The following is a 19,556-nucleotide window of genomic DNA, read 5'->3' as shown; positions in this document are numbered from 1 at the left end:
TTATCTTGAAAACTACTGAATATATTTAATAGATTAATATGTTTCAAGATTACCGCGTAGAGACACTGAGTTTAGCGTAGTTTTGGTGTCATAATATTCAAACTTAGAAGACTATTTCAAACAGTCCGAAACTACAGTTTTATATAATTGTATGGATATTTGGCTCGAATATAACCTTAGGAACTGGTGAAAGTACTTTTAAAGACTATCAAGGGTAGAATAGTTGCTAGAGTTAGTGGTATGTCGTATTAGTACTGAAGTAGTTTCTACCCCACAACGTAAGAGGGTAATGTTTTTCGAGACATACAATGATGAGAAGACAGAAGAGAATACAAACGACTTGGCGGATTTGAACATGTAAGGTATTTGGACTCGAATAAACTGTGGGAGTACAGCGTATTTTATAATTCTTGGAAGTTGATAGCTTAAGGTTTTTTTTTGTTAATGAGCTTCCTCTAAATGTTGTATAAGACACAGAATTTCAGAAAGACACTCCTTTTATCAATTGGCTACTTGACACTTTTTGGGAAAGTGTATTAATGAATTAGTATACGTATTATATATGCCTTTCATTGATCACTTTTTCGAAAAAAGGGCTATTTATTAATAAAAAACAAAGTTTCTTTACGGTGAACGGAACGTCGCGTTAAATCAGGCGGTCAAGTGTCATTTGATGGCGAAACGTCATTATACTGTAAACAAACAACGCTCGGAAGAAAATAGGGAGTTATTTAGCTTTTATAACTAAAATTGAAAAAAATGACAAGTTATAAGACGTGTGCAGTGACGATGTGTACAAGTACGATCGCTAAATATAATAACAAATTTGCTTATACACGTTCCTTAACCGAAATCTCATAAACTTTAAAAGAACTTGCAGACAGAGGATTCAAACATATAATAGAAGTATTAATGAGAAAAAAGAATAAGGAGTGATTCCTCTACTCTAAATCATCAAACCCGGATGTAATCAGAACAAAACAGCAAGTTAAAGTATTCATATATTATAAAGATGTCTACGATAAGAATAGAGTTAGAATAGTATTAGTTAAGAATAGAATAAATGAATTACGTCTACGAGAATTCTCTATTTTAAGGCCTCATTCTGTAATTAATAAGAAACAAACTATTTCGATGACTGAGTTATTATTACTTGTGCACGGATTAACTTACAGGACTGTATAATTAAAAATACATGATTTGCTAATTTTAATCTTTTATTAACCGACTGCTTTGTTTGTTAGGTTTATATGGGTCTATTATTGAGTACACACCGTAGAACTTTTGTATATATTTATCATTATATGTTACATTTACAATATTTACTACAAATAACCTCAAAGCATTTTGAAGCTGTTATTTTCTTGTATATTGAAGCTCTTACTAAGCTGAATTTTTGTGCTGCTTGAGTGTGTACTTTCTTCATTTTTAAAATTATTTTCTGTAACAACTAGATATATAATTTTTATCATTGTCATTTTGAGAAATCTGTAGTGCAATAACAGCAACTGTATGGTCATTTTCCTTCCTTCATCTTGTTGTTGTCATCTTTACTCAAGTAAAGAACTACTATTTCCCATTTCCTTTACTTTATGTACTTCAGAGTGCTGACCTTTGAAACTTTTGGTTCCTCACTTTCTATGACTCCACATTAAAAATGCTACTGCATGTTTGCTGCCTCCTTTGGAGGCAGGACAGTCATCACATTTAATAATACTTTGTTTTTCATATACAGTCATGGACACTGAGCATGACTTTTGATGTACCTTGTATTCAGGACAACTTTTACTTTTCATGAAACACAAACTTGCCTGCCTCTTAAACTGCACATACCCTATAGCGTCGTCACTATACGAGTGTCGCGAAGATCTGAAAATATAAATATAACCAATAAATAACCTTAAAGCATTTCACATAAGAATATAAGTATAGTTTAAAAAGCTTGATAATCACTTAAAGACAACCTTTCTTCTATCGGAAATCGGTTAAGAAATGTTTTAACTGTCCGAAATGATTAAATGTAAATGTAAAGAATATTTTACTTACGTTGTTTATTTGTGATTTCCATAGGTTATTTCACGGAAGTTTTTGTATTCATTTTTATTTATTGCATTGTATATCTTCTTTAAGCAGATTCACGCTATCAGCTTTAATATACTGTGGATTCATTTCGGTTCACAACATAAATTCAACCAACTCTAACAGCAAACGATATCATTTTTATTTGTTTTGTTTATTATGCATGTGGTGACGTCACAAGACATTTAAGGCAGCACTGTCGCCGTTTTGGGATTTAAAATCCACAGATAAAAAATCGAAAATTTCTTTTAAAAAATTAAAATACTTAGAACGTATTAAAAATTAAACTAAATACTGCATAATTTATGTTTACTTATAAGCTATCATATTGGATATATTTCATATTTTATTGTTATAACTGTCAAGTACCCAATTGTGTACCAAATGCAGTCAGCAACATGCACAGTCGAGTGCAGTGACTACGCTAGACCCTCTATCTAACGGAGATCTATCATCATCATCATCATCAACCCATTATTGTTGCTAGGCACGGGTCTCCTCTCAGAATGAGAAGGATTAGGCCATAGTCCACCGCGCTGGCCAAGTGTGTATTGGTAGACTTCACATACCTTTTGAGATTTTATCTCACAGGTATGCAGGTTTCCTCAGGATGTTTTCCTTCCCTGTTTTAGCAAGTGATAATTAATACATAGTGATAATCTATACATAATTTCGAAAAATCAGAGGTGCGTGCCTGATGTGAGCCTCGGACCCCTCGATCGAGAGGCCAAAGGTTTCTTAACCACAAGGCTATCACTGCCTGGAGATCTATGGCCAGCAGTAAATTAATAATAATCAATTAAAATTAGGCAAACTTGAAGACCCTTTGCTTAAGTTTGTTATCATATTACAAATATAATATAAAGACTGTCTGGATACGGATATTTATGTGGTAAATTAGTATGAGAGCTTCTATACCTTGCAAGGATTCAGACGAACTTCTTTAAAGGACGCAACGTAATGCAAAGTTATTCTTAAAAACCTCGGTATGGAATTTTATCTTTTGTAAAAGGTTTGAGGAAGGATGTAAAATATGTATTTTATCGGAATACCAATCACGAACTTGCAGAACATGGCGGAGGTTAAAAAGTCCCTCCGTAAGCTGAAAAGTTCTTATTTGCAATAAATATTCAAGTCAATACCATTTTCCTTGTGGTTTTAATAAATCACCCAAAAATTTCGACATACTCATATTAAATATAAGTTTATTTTAATACTTATTTACCCGCAAAGAAAAATGTCTTTTGTACGACCATTATACCAAACGAAAAATAAAGTGTTTGTAAAAACTCCTTTGATTATTTTTGAAAGAAAATCAGGTCGCAGTTAAAAGCACCAGGGGCACAGAGCTGAGGAACACAATACGGCAGAAGTACTGCCTGGCAACAGGAAGGCGCCCGACGGTGCAATATCCGTTTCCCTTTGAATCATACTATGCCTTTTTCAGCCGAGCGAGAAATGTTTGGAAACGCGAGTTAAAAATTTAAATCTGAACTTTTTAGAATGTATTCGACATTCAAAATATTCCCTAGTATATGCTGCTGTAGGTATACTGTGTCTTATATATTACATATATGCAATATACAGAGAATTTTTCCAATAGGCTATCAGGGCCAAATCCAAATCTATAAGGTTTAGCGAAAAATCCTGAAAGGAGTTACGAAGCCGATTTTGATAAAAACTAAAACCGCATCATTCGTTTTTTACAAATTATTTTACACTAGCCGAGAATCCATCGAGTTCATTTTGAAAAAAAAAAAACACACCCTGTATTATTCCATCATCGGATAGCGTTGCTTATAAGGATCAAATTCTGGGAAGTAATGTATATGACAAAGTAAAGGAAAAGGCCGATTTTGAAGAGCTTTTGAGTTAAACATTCAAGGCTTAGATGTAGCATTTATTTCAAACTCTAAAGCTTATCCTTATACAAAGTAAAGAGGTCATTGTAAAGAATGACGAAAGAATAATAGAAGCAGCTTACAGGAAAGAGGATGTGAATCTGAGTATCACAAAATGTGCTTAATAACGGGGTCAGTGAACTAAGGGGAAAACTAAGGCCGGTATAATATTTCCTGCAAGAAAAGCTATGTGGAAAATATGAAAAAATGAGCCTTTTTGCAAGGCATTGTTGAAAGGATAGTCTGGTCTTTTTCAGGCTCAATTACTGTGGAAACAATGCTGGTTTGTATTTTTTTTGATGTTAAAGAAGTAACAATAGTCCATATGTGGTAGAAAGGATTGATAACAATCATAAAGGCTTCGAAGAGAGTCTTAAAACCTGAACACAATATTGAAAGTTTGAAACATCGGATAGGTTTTAGTTTGATAAACTTAAAACATCAAATTTTTTTAAATAATGTTTTTTCTATAAGAATCGAAGATTTTGTAATTACATTATTAACATTAATATATCATAGAACAATTGATGTGATGAAGTGAATGACATCAGGATAATTTGACTCTACGAAGACTGCTCATTAAGTCTTACTGCTATGGCTCACAATTATATTGCCCCTTGCAATAGAAATAATCCCTCCAAATGTAACCTTACAAGAGAGCCACAAGAATGCATATATTCTAACAATGCATAAGAAATCTGCTTTCCTCAGCGACCACGATCTACAGTACAATGCACACAACGAACGGGAATGGTTCGTATTCCCGCCGTCTGAGTGCCTCCCCGACGCCCCGCTTCCCTCTCGAACTCACCTTGCGCACACATCGCAGTTTCGTGGCGAGAATAATAACGCGACAAGTCTGATGATTAAGTGCGAATAGAGAAAACGCTATAGACTGAATAATGGAAAGGTATTACGTAGCGTGTATGCTAAATGTTAGCATTAACTAATAAGTTCGTATAACATTTGAAACTGTCTAACTATAAGTGACTACGATATTTACGGTGTACATGAAATCGCATACACGCCACTTGCAATTTATTACATTAACAGAATACACATCAATATAAATTTATAGTCTACTCTAAGTAACCACAATCCACAGTACAATGCACACAACAAACGGGAATGATTCGTCTTCCCGCCGTCTGAGTGCTTCCCGACGCCCCGCTTCCCTCTCGAACTCACCTTGCGCAAACATCGCACTTTCGTGGCGAGAATAATAACGCGACAGCTCTGATGATTAAGTGCGAATAGAGAAAACGCGATAGACTGAATAATGGAAAGGTACGAGTATTACTTAGCGTGTATGCTAAAAGGTAGCACTAACTAATAAGTTCGTACAACTTTTGTAAACTATCGTAACTGTAACTGTTCTGATGATTAAGTGCGAATTGAGAAAATACAATGGACAGTTTAATGGGGTCTTATTACGTAATACATATGCTTACTCTTCATTTTTATGGTATTGTATGAAGTCGCAACATATCGTCAAGTACTTAAATATAATAATATAACGCACATATAACAAAATTGTTATTATAAAGTTTAAAACTGTCTAATGACAAGTTAAATTATGATATATTAGGAGCACACAGAACTATGTACCTCATTCACAATTAATTACCTCATAGATAACACATCAACATATAATTCTACTCAGTATGCAACCACGAAACACAGTACAATGCTTAGAAGCGAACGGGGAATAGTTCGTCTTCCCGCCGTCTGAGTGCTTCCCGACGCCCCGCTGCCCTCTCGAACTCACCTTACGCAAACATCGCACTTTCGTGGCGAGAATAATAACGCGACAAGTCTGATGATTAAGTGCGAATATAGAAAATGCGATAGACTGAATAATGGAAAGGTATTATGTAGCGTATATGCTAAAAGTTAGCACTAAGTTCCTATAACTTTTGAAACTGCCAAGTATCTATCAATTTATTACGTTAACTCACCTTGCGCAAACATCGCACATTCGTGGCGAGAATGATAACGCGACAGGTCCCCGAATATCACGATAAGAGGTGAATTGGTAATAACTCAACAATAGTGAAGATGAATATCTATTTAATGATATATTTAGTTCCAGCATAGTTCTCAAGGATAGCGGCGCTTTTCCACATCAGGTATGAATTCTAATCTTCCCTGAGGTTGATTACAGATGTACGAGTACATGGGCGGCAATAGTCACTTACCATCATGGACTACATGCTCGTTTCCTTCTTTAATCAAAGACTAAAAACAAAAGATTCCGTGGGAATAATACGAGAAATAAACAGATAAATAATTGAAAATTGTGCTAATAAATCTATAGACAAAACAAACGACGTATTTTATTGTAACTGATATTAAGTTCAGTTTAAAGTAGGTATACTACATAAGAGCTACAATATAAACGATGCATTCTATCGTGGATAGGTGAATGCAATTGTCTTGAACGCGAAACTAATGTTTTGGGCGGAATGCAGTGACATTCTCGATGGCGAAGAGTAATGAAGCCACTTGGCGGGTGTTTTAACTATTTTGGCGCAACGCCAGCGAAACGTTGACCACGAGTTTTAAGATTTCGGAAATTAAACATAACACTAGACTGCCCACAAATATGCAATCTCAAACTGCAAATTGTTTTTGGTAAGAATTTTTCTTTACACAAAACGAGAAATTTTAACCGCGGTAGTTCTAAGATTCCGGAAATTAAACATAAAACTGGTCTACCCACAAATACGCAATCTCAAGCAGAATGTTTTGGGTAAGAATTTTTGTTTACACAAAAAGAGCAATTTTGAGTACGGTAATTTTGGAAATAAAACATAATACTAGACTTTAGATTTGTGGGCAACAAATATGTAATATCAAGCTGCAGAATCTTTTGGGTAAGAATTTTTCTTTACTCAAAACTAGTTATTTTTACCCGACTGCAGGAAATCTTAATGATTTTCATGCCAATATTTGTATGCTTCTAGCATTCTTTCAACAAAAACCATTCGAAAAATACGATCTAAATTTGACAATTTGTATTACGATAATATTAGATTCGTCTAACAATCCAAATGTAAGAGAGCTTACGTCAAAAAATAAATATAGCTGCTGTAAGATGCCATTGTTTCAAGTGAATTATTTTCGAACACTGCTATTATCATCATCATAATTATCAATCCATTATTGTCCCACTGCTGGGCACGGGTCTCCTCTCAGAATGAGAAAGATTAGGCCATAGTCCACCGCGCTGGTCAAGTGCGTATTGGTAGATTTCACATACCTTTGTGATTATTTGTTTTTTTTTATAAATCTCTCAGGTATGGTGGTTTCCTCACGATGTTTTCGTTCACCGTTTTAGCAAGTGATAATTAATTCCTAATAGGCACATAACTTTTAAATCAGAGGTGCGTGCCACGGATTTGAACCTCGGATCCCTCGATCGAGAGGCCAAGTTTCTTAACCACTAGGCTATCACTGCTATATGGGCCTCAAATTGTAAAGGTCTCATAAGAATTCCAACAAAAAGTCATTATTTCTTTCTTTTTATTTAGGCGTATTGAAAGTTACTATTACTGCATAGGAAAATGGTTGAATAAAATTGAATGGTCGGTTGGGGTAGAAATAGTAGTTAAGTCGGAAGAGCTATTGAACAATTGCACTCGTTATCGAATACAGTTTGAAGAGGACACTGGGGCATAGAATTGCGAACTCGGCACACGACAAGTACGCTTTCCCCATTTGCTTGTTTGTGGAATTTTATGTAATTTAAATTCAGTTGGTGAATACTTACAAAAATCTTGTGGATTTTAGTTTAATACTTATTTCGCCTTATAGCTTGTGCTTACACTGTGTTTTGTCTAGAGTGGTATGGATTGTACCACGCACCACACCCGCCTAAATCTAATTAGAACCTGTAGGACATCTAATATTATTTGTATGTATATTAGTTATTCCAACATGAACTCTTGAAACTTACTGACGGTATTTTTTATATTTATATGTCAGTTGGGAAACGAGAACTCTCAAGCGTGAAATTTCCTGACGATGTTTATTTTCACGATATAACCCATAGATTAGTAAAGATTATTCGCTCATAACAAGAAAATATAACCTTTTGACAATTGTCACTGTCATCTATTTTCGTGTTTGAAAAATATTAAAAAAATGTTGTTTTTAGATCATTTACTAATGAAACGATATTTCTTCGCACTTTTTCTTCGATTTCATGTCTTAACTGGGCACGCCGGCATTGTTCCGCGTAAATTACACCATGACAGCCATTAAACTGCTGACAGAATTGTCAGCCGCTTCAGTCATTTAATGGCTTCCTTTACAACGCGGTGAGATAATATACTTATCTATGATATAACCAAACATTTTTAAATATTAGGATCCTGAAATTTGAACCTCGATCCCCTAAAGTGGGAGGACAAATTTCATTTTACTAGGATATCATAACATACAACAAACTTATCCAAGAAATATCGGGGTTCATTTCTCTTTTACTGTCAAGGTACCAGGCCAGCATAAATGGCCAGCACTGACGTTTTTATGTAAATTGTAAAAGGCACATTGTGAAGGTTCGCCGCTACATTTTATGGGCTGGTTTTTGTGCCTTTCAGCTGACAAAATGGATAAGGACAGCGTTATTGGGGTTGAAAGGCTAAAAGCCCTTTTGTGGGGACCCGCACATCCCTATACACAACCATAACATTTATTTTATTAATCTCCACAACTGGAGAGGTGGGTACACAATGTGGAGAGGACAGATACACTTAAACTTAAATTAAAAAAAGCAATGGTTAAGGTTAAGTAAATAGAAAACATACTTCAAATTTAAATGAGTAGCTTAGAATAATAAAGAAGATATAAAATCCTCTTCATATCTTAGTGCTTAGAATCTTTGTGCTGGGAATCGGAGGTTGAAATCTCATACACGGGTTTCTGATTCTTGAAAGTAGATGAGAGAAAAGATCGTGATGAAACGAGGAGTTCCTAAAAAAGGGCTTGAGAAGTCTGCCAAAGAGCACTGCGCGGTGGACTATGTCCTAAACCTCTTCACTAAGTGAAGAGACCCATGGACCATACCCAGCATCGATACTGTAATGGGATAACGACGACAACGTAGACAAATGTAATATGTTACGATTATTTCAAAAATCTTAGTAATTTGGTCCGATTCTCATAAAATTACATGCTCATTACCTTATAATAATTGTATATAACTGAACAACAGCCTGCAGTAGATCTTCAGATTCTTGAAATTCTTCATCTTGCGAAGCCGTGTTTGACACATGTGTGTGGACTTTAAGTTCTATTTCAATTTTATCCGCCAATTTAACAACTGTTTAAATGAGGAAAATCGGAGACACAATAATTGAAGGTGGTAGAACCCCTTGTAGTTCGACTCCGGCGGCAGCACCGCCACACCTATTTCTTCCTAATAACAGCAGTGTTTGGCGTTGCTGTGTTTCGTTTTGAAAGGTGTGGTAAGGGAGGCATACTTTTCCGAGGCATTCCAGCTTAGTCCTCAGGGGTAGCGGCGCATCTGTGGCCGACTTCATGTAGGAATATCTAATCCTATCTGGGGTTGATTACAGATGTCCATGGGTGGCGTTAGCCACTTACCATCAGGTGGACTGCATGCTCGTCTGTTACTCCTATATTATAAAAAAAAACACAGTCAACCTACAGCTTATTAGTGGCTACAATTATATATATACCATCTCAATATCTTCCTAATCTACAAGCTGTGAAAATTGTATTCGTATTTCTCTAAACCCACTGTAATTAAACTTGGTTCCGTAATGAAACGAGTGTTTTAATTTGCCGGCCGCGTGTTGCTAAAACTCGTTAGCGGACTTTCCATTTAATTTATTAAAATTAAAACAGTGTCTTCATAATTTGTGTTAATTTTTTGTTTAATATTTCAAGTCGAGTGCAGCTTTTCAATATAAGTGTTGCATTGTTTGCAGTTTTATCTAAATTAAAGATCGTTGTTGGGTTGTGGTATGAATAACGGTCTCCAATTCTGTTGGTCTGTTGGTCCAATTATTAATTATATAAAAAATGTCACTTGCTTTCCAGTAATAAAACATGTTTTCTTACACCTAAAAGCTATTTATAATTATGGATCTCCATAATTTTGATACTGATCTATGTGATCCTAAGTCCAATGTAATATACTGAAAAAGAGTGATGTAGACTGAAGTATTAGGGAAACTTACACGCTTTTAATTATTTAAATATTTCAAGTTTTTCATTGTTTAAAGTCCACCAATTCACACTTGGCCTTTGCAGTGGACTTTGGCCTGAAACCCTTCTCATTCCGAGAGGAGACTCGTTCCCATCTATGGGACCATAATAAGCTGACGACGTTAGAAGTGTAAAAGAAAAGTAAAATTTGGCTTAACTTAGCTTGGATGTGTGTGTCTATTCTCAAACTACATCGTTTTCTATAAATTGATTATGACCAAACTGTTCGTCTTCTTAGGAATTAAAACTTGTCCATTGTTTATTTGACGATATCCAACCGACCATGTCTGGACCTCAAAACAATCAAAACACATACATCTGTCGTTCCTGTCAGCCAAATCGAGCAAAAAGCACGCCCACGAAAGCAATCTACCGCCTGACTCGTTTATGTGAAAAACAATACGCCTACTCGTTATGTCTACCTGGTACTCTGAGGGTTGAAAGGCAAAAAGATAAAAGGTTTTAGAGGACTACTGTTATTTTATTAGTCATCAAAATAGATTTTATTAGATGTGGTTACTTTTTTTTTTACGGTAAAATAAAATATGTTACTCGCTCATACATTATTTAGTAAGAAAGCGCTCTACATTCATTAAGTCCTACATAAGTCCATAATACGTTTGATTGATATATATACCTAAAAATATTTATATACAAATGCTTATGTATTACATCTTTACGTCTTTATTTTCAAAATGGCGGGAATTTAGATACCAACAAAATATAAAAAATAAGTATTTTCTCAAAAATGAGCCTTTTTCTTTAGTTTGTCATGTACCATTAATTCCCAAAATACAATCCTTAACACACTGTCCGATAGGGGAATAATATATGCTTTTTCAAAACGAACACCTTTGATTCGCGGCTAAAGTAACAGATTTTTTTCAAATGTTTACAGTTTTAAAGTAAGTAAAAGTAAATAAATTAAAGTATACAGTTTAAGTTTTTACTAAAATCGGCCTCGTAACTCTTTTCAACATTTTTGCCTACTTATCTTGCGGATTTTCAAAAATTCATCACATACATACATTTTGACAATATACCGGTGCAACTTACAGATTTAAACGGACATAGAATAGTCACCATCTTTATTCCTCAATGGATGATTTCCAGCTGAAACTCCAGGTGTAAGAGCCTCATTAGGGGAGATTTCGTTAAGAAGAACGGTTGAATGCAGCTTCAAGTCTTAATGATTACAGTACTGCCTTTCCTTTATATCTCCTGAAACATTTCGTGTATAAAATCTTTTTCAGAATAATTTCAGAACACTTTCACGGATAACTATAGGTATATATTGTTGTATATTTTTGTGTACACACAACAAATTTACCAAGTGTGCGTAAATCGCTAAATCCGAAACTATAAGGAACAGTAAACAATTCTGAAAGGGGGTTATATGGCCGATTTTGATAAAAAGAAAACAGCATTATGAAATAAGATATCCATGCATGCACATTTAACATACTTTTGAGAAGCGTTCCAACTTAGTCCTCAGGAATAGCGACGCATTTGTGGCAGCCCTCAGATAGAAATGTAATCTTATCTGGGATTGATTGCAAATATCCATTTGCAGTAGCAAAAAGCTCATTTGATACTTCTATGTTATAAACACGCGTTTATGATTAAATCATCTGAAAAGTATAAAATAATTTTCAATCTAGGAATCAATTAAAGAACAGTAAATAGTATAATTGTGAAAAAAGCGTGGGGTGCTCCATTTAACAGTTTTTTGAAAAGCGCCCCACACTCTTTACATTTTTTTCACGGATGTTAATAAGGACAATGGTACAAAATTATTAAAATCGTGTATTGTCATCGGCTTTTGATAATTCCTCAAAATTTTGAACTAAACTGAATGTTCAAAGTGGATAGAAATCGGGTTCAAAGATTGCGTTACGTAGTTACATACATACATACAATCCAAGCTAATAAAAGCGTGTTAAAAAACTTGGCAGGAGATCTCTCTTTGCCAAACACGTGAACAATAAAGTTTATGTTTTGTCATTTGATAAGAAATAACCAATAATACGGATAATGCAAAAACATATTCGACTTAAAACGCGATCGTCCAACCATATGACAGCAAATTGTAGTTCAGCGGGCGAATAACCGACAATGAATAAACGACATGACATGTACCAGGCGTTCTTAAACTCCGTAATTGCAGCTATCATAGTCTAGATTGTCATATGTAGGCCGTCTTACCTGATAGACAACGCTGTAGGCATTTTATTGCATGTTCATGTTGGGAGACAGACTTTTCCGAGGCGTTCCAGCTTAGTCCTCAGAGATAGCGGCGCATCTGTGGCCGACCTCAGTTAGGAATATCTAATCCTATCTGGGGTTGATTACAGATGTCCATGGGCGGCAGTAGCCACTTATCATCAGGTGGACTGCATGCTCGTCTGCTACTCAAATACTATAAAAAAAATGTTCGTATTGTTAGTATTTTTAGTTCCGTACTTAATGGGTAAAAACGGAACCCTATTATTAAGCGTCCGCTATCTGTCCGTCTGTTCAGGGCTGCATTTCCTGAACCGCTATAAGAGTCACTTGAGTTTCTTACAGAGTATGTTTAGCACCAATTACAAAATCATAAAAAAATGAGGCCATCGCTATTTTTCGGCGTTTTTGCATAACTGATTGTCATGAAGTTTTAAAGACGCATTTTCAAGGGTTCCGAAAAGAACATAGGATAGGTACCGTTTATCCCGAAAAAATGTATCGTTCCTGAGATATAGATCGCCAACGATACCCCTGACCACGACCGAAGTCGCAGATAAAACTACTTTCTTGTACTTTTGGTTGTGTGTGTAGTGTACACACTTGAAAAACGCCCTGTATAAAGTACCTCCTTACAGACGACAGAAAAGCTTCTAGAAAAATCGCTTAAGGTCGTTTAAATTCCAGCCAAGTCTGAATAACCGGTAGATAGACGCAATAAATTCGGCTCCTCGTAATCCGATAGACGTGTGACGTGGAACTTGCCGCAAATGCATTCAGCTGGCGTCTCCGCCATTTTGTTTCGAATCATTCGTACTCGTTTACAGGTCTCACTGCGAATGGGTTTACGATGAAGATTAATAGAGACGAGAACGACTAAATATTTGTTTTAATACCACACCTATTTCTACCTAATAACAGCAGTGTTACGCGCTGCTGTGTTCCGGTTTGAAGGGTGTGGTAAGGGAGACATACTTTTCCGACGCGTTCCAGCTTAGTCCTCAGGGGTAGCGGCGCATCTGTGGCCGACCTCAGGTAGGAATATCTAATCCTATCTGGGGTTGATTACAGATGTCCATGGGCGGCAGTAGCCACTTACCATCAGGTGGACTGCATGCTCGTCTGCTACCCTTATATTATTATTATTATTATTTGTTTTATAATACTAGAGTAGCAGTAAGCATGCAATCGACCTGATGGTTAGTGGCTACTGCCACCTGAGGTAGCCTGAAGTCACCCACATACTACACTTCTCTTGAGGACTAAACTGAATGCCTTGGATAAGTATGTCTTCCTTATTACCTTCTAACCAGTACATAGCAGCGCTTAACACTGCTGTTTGAGGCAGAAATAGGTGTGGCGGTGGTGCCGCTGGAGTCGCACCACAGAGGGTTCTACAACCTTTGCTGATTTCGACTAGAACTTAAAGAATGCCTTCGTAGTCCAGGCATATCATCAATCATTTTTTATTGAGCCCCATTGATGCATTCGAGAAAAAGACGGAAAACTAAACTTACGATATCAAGGCTATTGCAAGACAGTTAAATCTTTTTATAAATACACATTATTTCTCCGCAATCTGTTCCAATAAGAAAAGCCCTTAGCCTTAGCCCGTCTATTGTAATATATCGACATCTCTCGACCATTTTTCGCAAAATAAATTGGGATTGGGATTCGGAGAATAGTATTTATTTTGAAATTGGCTTGGTTATTAATAGTTGCGGGCATGTCTAATATTGTGCATGGTCGGAAGGGTAAAGTAAATATAAATATTTTCAACGAGCTTATGCCGCGGCTTTATAAAGTAATATTTTCATCCCCAATTTTATCCCCTTGGGGGTAGAATTGATCAAAATCATTTCTTAGCGGATGCCTACGTCATAACATCTAACTGCATGCCAAATTTCAGCCCGATACGTCCAGTGGTTTGGGCTGATAGATCACTATGTCAGTCAGTCACCTTTGAATTATATATATTTAGATTTAATCCCCATTAGGAAAAACGCAGGTCAACATACCTATCCGAAGCTTACAATTTTGTTTTCAGGAGTGACAATTCGTCTATGACCGACATCAGATATGACTGTTATCCCATCTAAGGTTGATTACAGACGTCCATGGGTGGCAGTTGCCACTTACCATCAGGTAGACTGCTACTTCTAATCCAAGCTACTCTACGATGATAAAAAGTATCATTGGGTATACTCAATGATACTTTTTCTCATCGAAGAGTAGAGTATAAAAAAAAACTGATTAAAGAGTAACTGTGATACAGACTATTTTATCTAACTTTATGTAAACTATTATTTAATCTAAATACATAAGTGAAAGTTATATACTAAATCCAAAATGAAATATTAACATACCACTAAAACGGTTGATAAACTAAATGTAAAAGATAAAGACGAAATGATGATAAAAATATTCAGTATTGTCCAAAAAATTATAACTTTGTCTTATCTCACGCTTAAAAATCTGTAAAAATAAATTTACTGCGTGGAGGATGAACGAGATTAGATTTAAAAACGAAATTACCTAAAGGGGCTTCTAAATCAAAATGTAACGAGGAAATAATCTCCCAAGCGACACCACAGCCCCCTTTAGGGTGTAATGTTCTGTAGGGCTGCAAAATTAAAGTCTATCTTGGCGATATACGTACAATATATGTGTACGGGTCATCTTATGATAAGAGGATATAGAGGTTGGCGCGATCTTTTTTGTTGAAAACTGAAAAACCGAAGTCTGTACTGTTGGTACCTCAGTGGACTCTTGGATCAGCTACGATACCCATGTAGAGGCGAAAGGGTACGTAACTGCACACCTATTAGCCTGAAGCAGTTCTTAGATTGCGATGGAAGAGTGTGTACGACTTTATATGACTATACTAGCTGACTTATATGTGAGGCGATCATCTTAGTCCTTAGGAACATGCCAGCATCATCCTTACTAATATTAATATTATAAATCCGGAAGTAACTGTCTGTCTGTCTGTCTGTCTGTCTGGTTATCTCTTCTTCACGCCTAAAGCACTGAACCAATTTTAATGAAATTTTGTACAAAGATAGTCTGAGACCCGAGAAAGGACATAGGATAGTTTTTATCCCGGAAATCCCACGGGAACTAGGGATGGCAATCTAAGATCGATTAATTGGAGAATCGATCTTTTGGACCAAAAAAGTCGATTATTTTAATCGATATTAGTAAGGATTGAATCGTAAACTATGCATTTGATCAAGTGATGATCTTTAGAAAAGTTGTTGTCCATGAGCCCACGAAGGTTTCAGAGTTGGTACGACCAATTTTCGCCAGATGGCGCCACTAACATTCCAATGAAAGTACGAATTTTCAGTTTTATCTATGTGAGTACGTCATATTATTTTATTATAAACGCGGGCGAAGCCGCGGGCAAAAACTAGTTTATTATACGTTGCTGGCATCTGTTTGGCTTCAAATAGAACTTCTGTTCTACATGGAGTTGTTTATAGATGTCCATGAGCAGCAGTGAGCACTTACCATCGGGGCCGCAGCATGTTCGTTTTCCACTCCAATTTAAAAAAACGGGGTTTTGCAATAGTTTTTGTACGTGTTAATGACCACAATAGATGAGCATCTTATCTTAAAAACTCAGCTCTTCTTTTCCAACGTTTATTCCTTAAAGACCTAAACGATCCTATACGATACATGAGGGAGGAAATTGTAGGTGGACAGATAGGTATATGTCTATATCGACTCCATGTCGTCATATATGGGTTTAACAATGGAAATGAATAATAAATTAAACAGTTCTGAAAACGAAGAATTCTCGATTATTCTGAATATGTATTTTGGTTTCAAAAATACTTAGATGAGCACTTAAATTTTATTCATAATTGTAAAATATTCGACTTCATGTAAATTTATGTAAAAGTACAGAACATTTAACATCAAGCGAACTCCTGTTCCTTTGCTATTTAAATTGCATGAAAAAACCGCACTCCTAGAAGAAATGAAGCTTCACTATTCATTGAACTCAACTGAAATGTTATTAATTTGAGACTGAAATTCTTGTGAAAATTACTCATCTACGACTGCTGTTCAAGGTATTTCTCTAGAAATAATTCGTCAAGTAAGAGTCGAACTCGCACATGAAGGCTCTGTACCACTATATGTACAATATATTTTACTTATTTTTATAAAATTATCATATTGAAATATGTTTTATTGTTCTTATTTGTATTTATAATAATAGCAGTTATATATAGTTAGTAAACGGATTGTAAAAAATATTAACTGTCTTTCTAGTACGGTTTAACAGTTAGATCGATAAATGCCGAAAAATACCGGTTTGTTGTATGGAAACCCCCTTTAATATTCAAATTTATTTTATTTTTAGTATTTGTTGTTATAGCGGCCACCGTTATGCATTATCTGTAAAAATCTTAAGTATCTATTACGGTTACAGAGATACAGCCCTGTGACAGATGGACAGACAGCGAAGTCTTAATAATAGGGTTCCGTTTTTATCATTTGGGTACGAAATCCTAAAAAGAATTGACACAAGACAGTTTACAACCAAATAAAATTAAATAAAACTAAATAATTGTTTTAAGAAAAGTCCTTGTAGTACCTCATCATTTACATTTTAACAAGCTTTCTAACAAAATTAATCAACATTTTTTTCTTGATATTTCAGTAATGTCACATTATTTTCCCGTTGAGTTTGCAAAAATGCTTTCAAACAAAAGACGCCGTAGCTTCGCATATTTTTTACGATTTGTTGTTTTTGTCTAATGGTAAAAAAGTAAGGCCACTCAAGCCTGGACCATAAATCCTGTGTTCCACTCTTAAAATCCCCCAACGGATTTTTAAACGTGCCTAAATGTTAACTTTTTTAATAAGCCCCTCGGCCGTCGGTAATCCAAACTTGAGCCGTAAAAACTGTAGCCGCCTGAATTCGTAATGAACATGTCTTGGGGAGATTCAGTGCTTTAGTATGGATTTTTCAGGAATTTCAGACTGAACTAAACATCTACATTCATACGCAGACACGTTTGCTCTAGAATTGTGTCTTGGATGAAATGGACACAAAGATTCATAATCAACTAGAACACTTTACATTTGTACGTAGACATGAGCACACTTTAGGATTGTCTCGTGTATGTAATGAAAGAAAGAAACATTTATTCGGATAATTGCAACAAAAATTTAATATTATAAAAGAAAAAGACAAAAAAAATAAAAATCACATAAAACAAACGTAAAAAAACCGACAAAAAAGGACAATAAAAATGTACATTTAAATTATTACTATAATATGTGTTGCAACGACCGCGAAAAGGAACAAACTCAGCTTGGACATTAGAATACATTCCTACATAGACTCGAATTCATTCCAGGGTTGTGTCGTAGACGCAATGGACACAAAGATTCATAATTAACTAGAACACTTTACATTTGTACGTAGACATGAGCCCACTCTAGGATTGTCTCGTGTATGTTAAGGACATTAAAATACATTCCTACATAGACTCGAATTCATTCCAGGGTTGTGTCGTAATCGCAATGGATACAAAGATTCAGCATGAATTCATACGTAGACACGAGTCTACTCTAGGATTGTGTGGTGGATGCCATGGACACATAGACACAGCACCATTTAGTTCACAACCAGCTAGGAGATTGAAGCCGGAATCCGCAGCTTATCTGATCAGTATTATCCATAGTGCTATTGGATCCTCAATTATGCTTAATAGCTAAATATTTTTATTTCATAAACTTATTCTATTATATTGAAATTATTCTATTGGGACCTATTCTATTGATTTTTGTTTTAAAAAGGTTTAAAAAAATTCTAATCATTTCAGTTTTTCCTACATGTAAGCAGATGTAAGTTAGATTCTCATTGGAATGTATTACATTATTCAGAATATCAAGATTCTGTTCTACAATTTTACTTTCAATTTACTTTATTTAATTGTTTAGTAGCCGCGATTTTCGCGAGAACTTTTTTTGGATTTGAAAGTTAAACTATGTGCAAAAATATCCTAGTAGAATAGAGTTAAACCGTAAAGTAGATTCCTGAGAGTCTGCGCGAGGATCCTCCGTAGATAATCATTACTGAACCAGGAAAAAAATCCAAAAAATATTTACGAAAAATCCAAAGAAAACTTACCGTGCAACAGAAGTGTTCTCAAGTGGAAATTACACACGAATTTCTGAGAATTCGAACTTCGGAGTGCGGACAGCGAGGGCGTCCGCTCGCGGCCGTGGTCGAGCCAGGACTGGCGGTGGGAACACGGAGGGATGGCGTTACACCCCCCTATGCACCCCCTGTACACTGCACTGCACTATCCTTTATTCACGCAGTCTCAATACTTTAATATCCACTTCTGACCTTCTTCGCCTCGATACGTATCATTTTGCCAATTAGGATGTGGTTTCGTGTCTTCAGTGTATACTGGCATCTCGTTCTAAGATGACAGGGTTCCTATTGCTCTAAAACGGTGTTTAGATTAAGCCATTTGTTTGAATGTACTGCGAATATGACATTCTGTCGTCTCATCGTCTGTGGGTGGATATAGGTAGCTTAGACATCTTATGCATCTAAATATACACGATTTAGATAGAACAGTACGCTAAATTTGTATGATATGGATAATCTCTCAGGTAATTACACGATTTTAAAATTAGTTTTAAAGTTGGAAATTCGGCCTCTCAATCTCAAAGTGCGGGATTCGAATCCCAGCACTACATTTTTAAAAGTCACGTGCGGATTAGTAATTAATTCTCTCTTGCTTAAACAGAGAAGGAAAACGTCGTAGAGTCTAAAATACATGTCTAAGAGTTTAAAAAAAAGTTCTCAAAGGTGTGCGAAGTCTACCAATATGCTTTTCGCCAGGGTCCTGGGTTATGATTGATTATGATGTGAAGAAGGGATATGATTGTGACTGTGATTGTGTATGTTCATCTGTTCCTCTACAACTTCTAAATCACTTATCATACTTTGACAGCCTCAGATGCGCCGCTACCCTTGAAGACTAAGCTGTCTTGGACAAGTATGTCCGCCCAACAAGACCCTTCAATACAGCAGCTTAACACTGCTGTTATTAGTCATATCTAGGTGTAGCAGATGGTACC

The 19,556-nt window shown here is 35.7% G+C and overlaps 1 protein-coding gene and 2 long non-coding RNA genes across 4 annotated transcripts in view; 1 reads left to right on the top strand and 2 right to left on the bottom strand.

Annotated features, from left to right (window-relative positions):
• The window catches only part of LOC140746399 (uncharacterized protein CG3556), a 115,894-nt gene extending 97,029 nt beyond the window's left edge, over positions 1-18,865 (bottom strand). The window contains exon 1 of one of the 2 annotated variants that reach the window (XM_073078530.1): positions 18,592-18,865. The gene's annotated coding sequence lies outside the window, so the exon portion shown is untranslated. The remainder of the gene's footprint in view (positions 1-18,591) is intronic. The other variant, XM_073078529.1, reaches the window with a different exon arrangement.
• LOC140746398 (uncharacterized) lies at positions 513-1,207 on the top strand. The gene is made up of 2 exons (XR_012102765.1): positions 513-799; positions 881-1,207. It is a non-coding gene; the product is annotated as an uncharacterized LOC140746398 (long non-coding RNA).
• LOC140746397 (uncharacterized) lies at positions 1,200-2,450 on the bottom strand. The gene is made up of 2 exons (XR_012102764.1): positions 2,047-2,450; positions 1,200-1,869 (listed from the first exon to the last, which is right to left on the bottom strand). It is a non-coding gene; the product is annotated as an uncharacterized LOC140746397 (long non-coding RNA).
• Positions 18,866-19,556: the final 691 nt, after the last annotated feature.

This window comes from Epargyreus clarus, unplaced genomic scaffold, assembly GCF_041222505.1.
Source record: "Epargyreus clarus isolate Ecla_fem2 unplaced genomic scaffold, WU_Ecla_fem_2.2 ptg000012l, whole genome shotgun sequence".
Taxonomy (NCBI): domain Eukaryota; kingdom Metazoa; phylum Arthropoda; class Insecta; order Lepidoptera; family Hesperiidae; genus Epargyreus; species Epargyreus clarus.
This window is presented reverse-complemented; position numbering and strand designations above follow the sequence as displayed.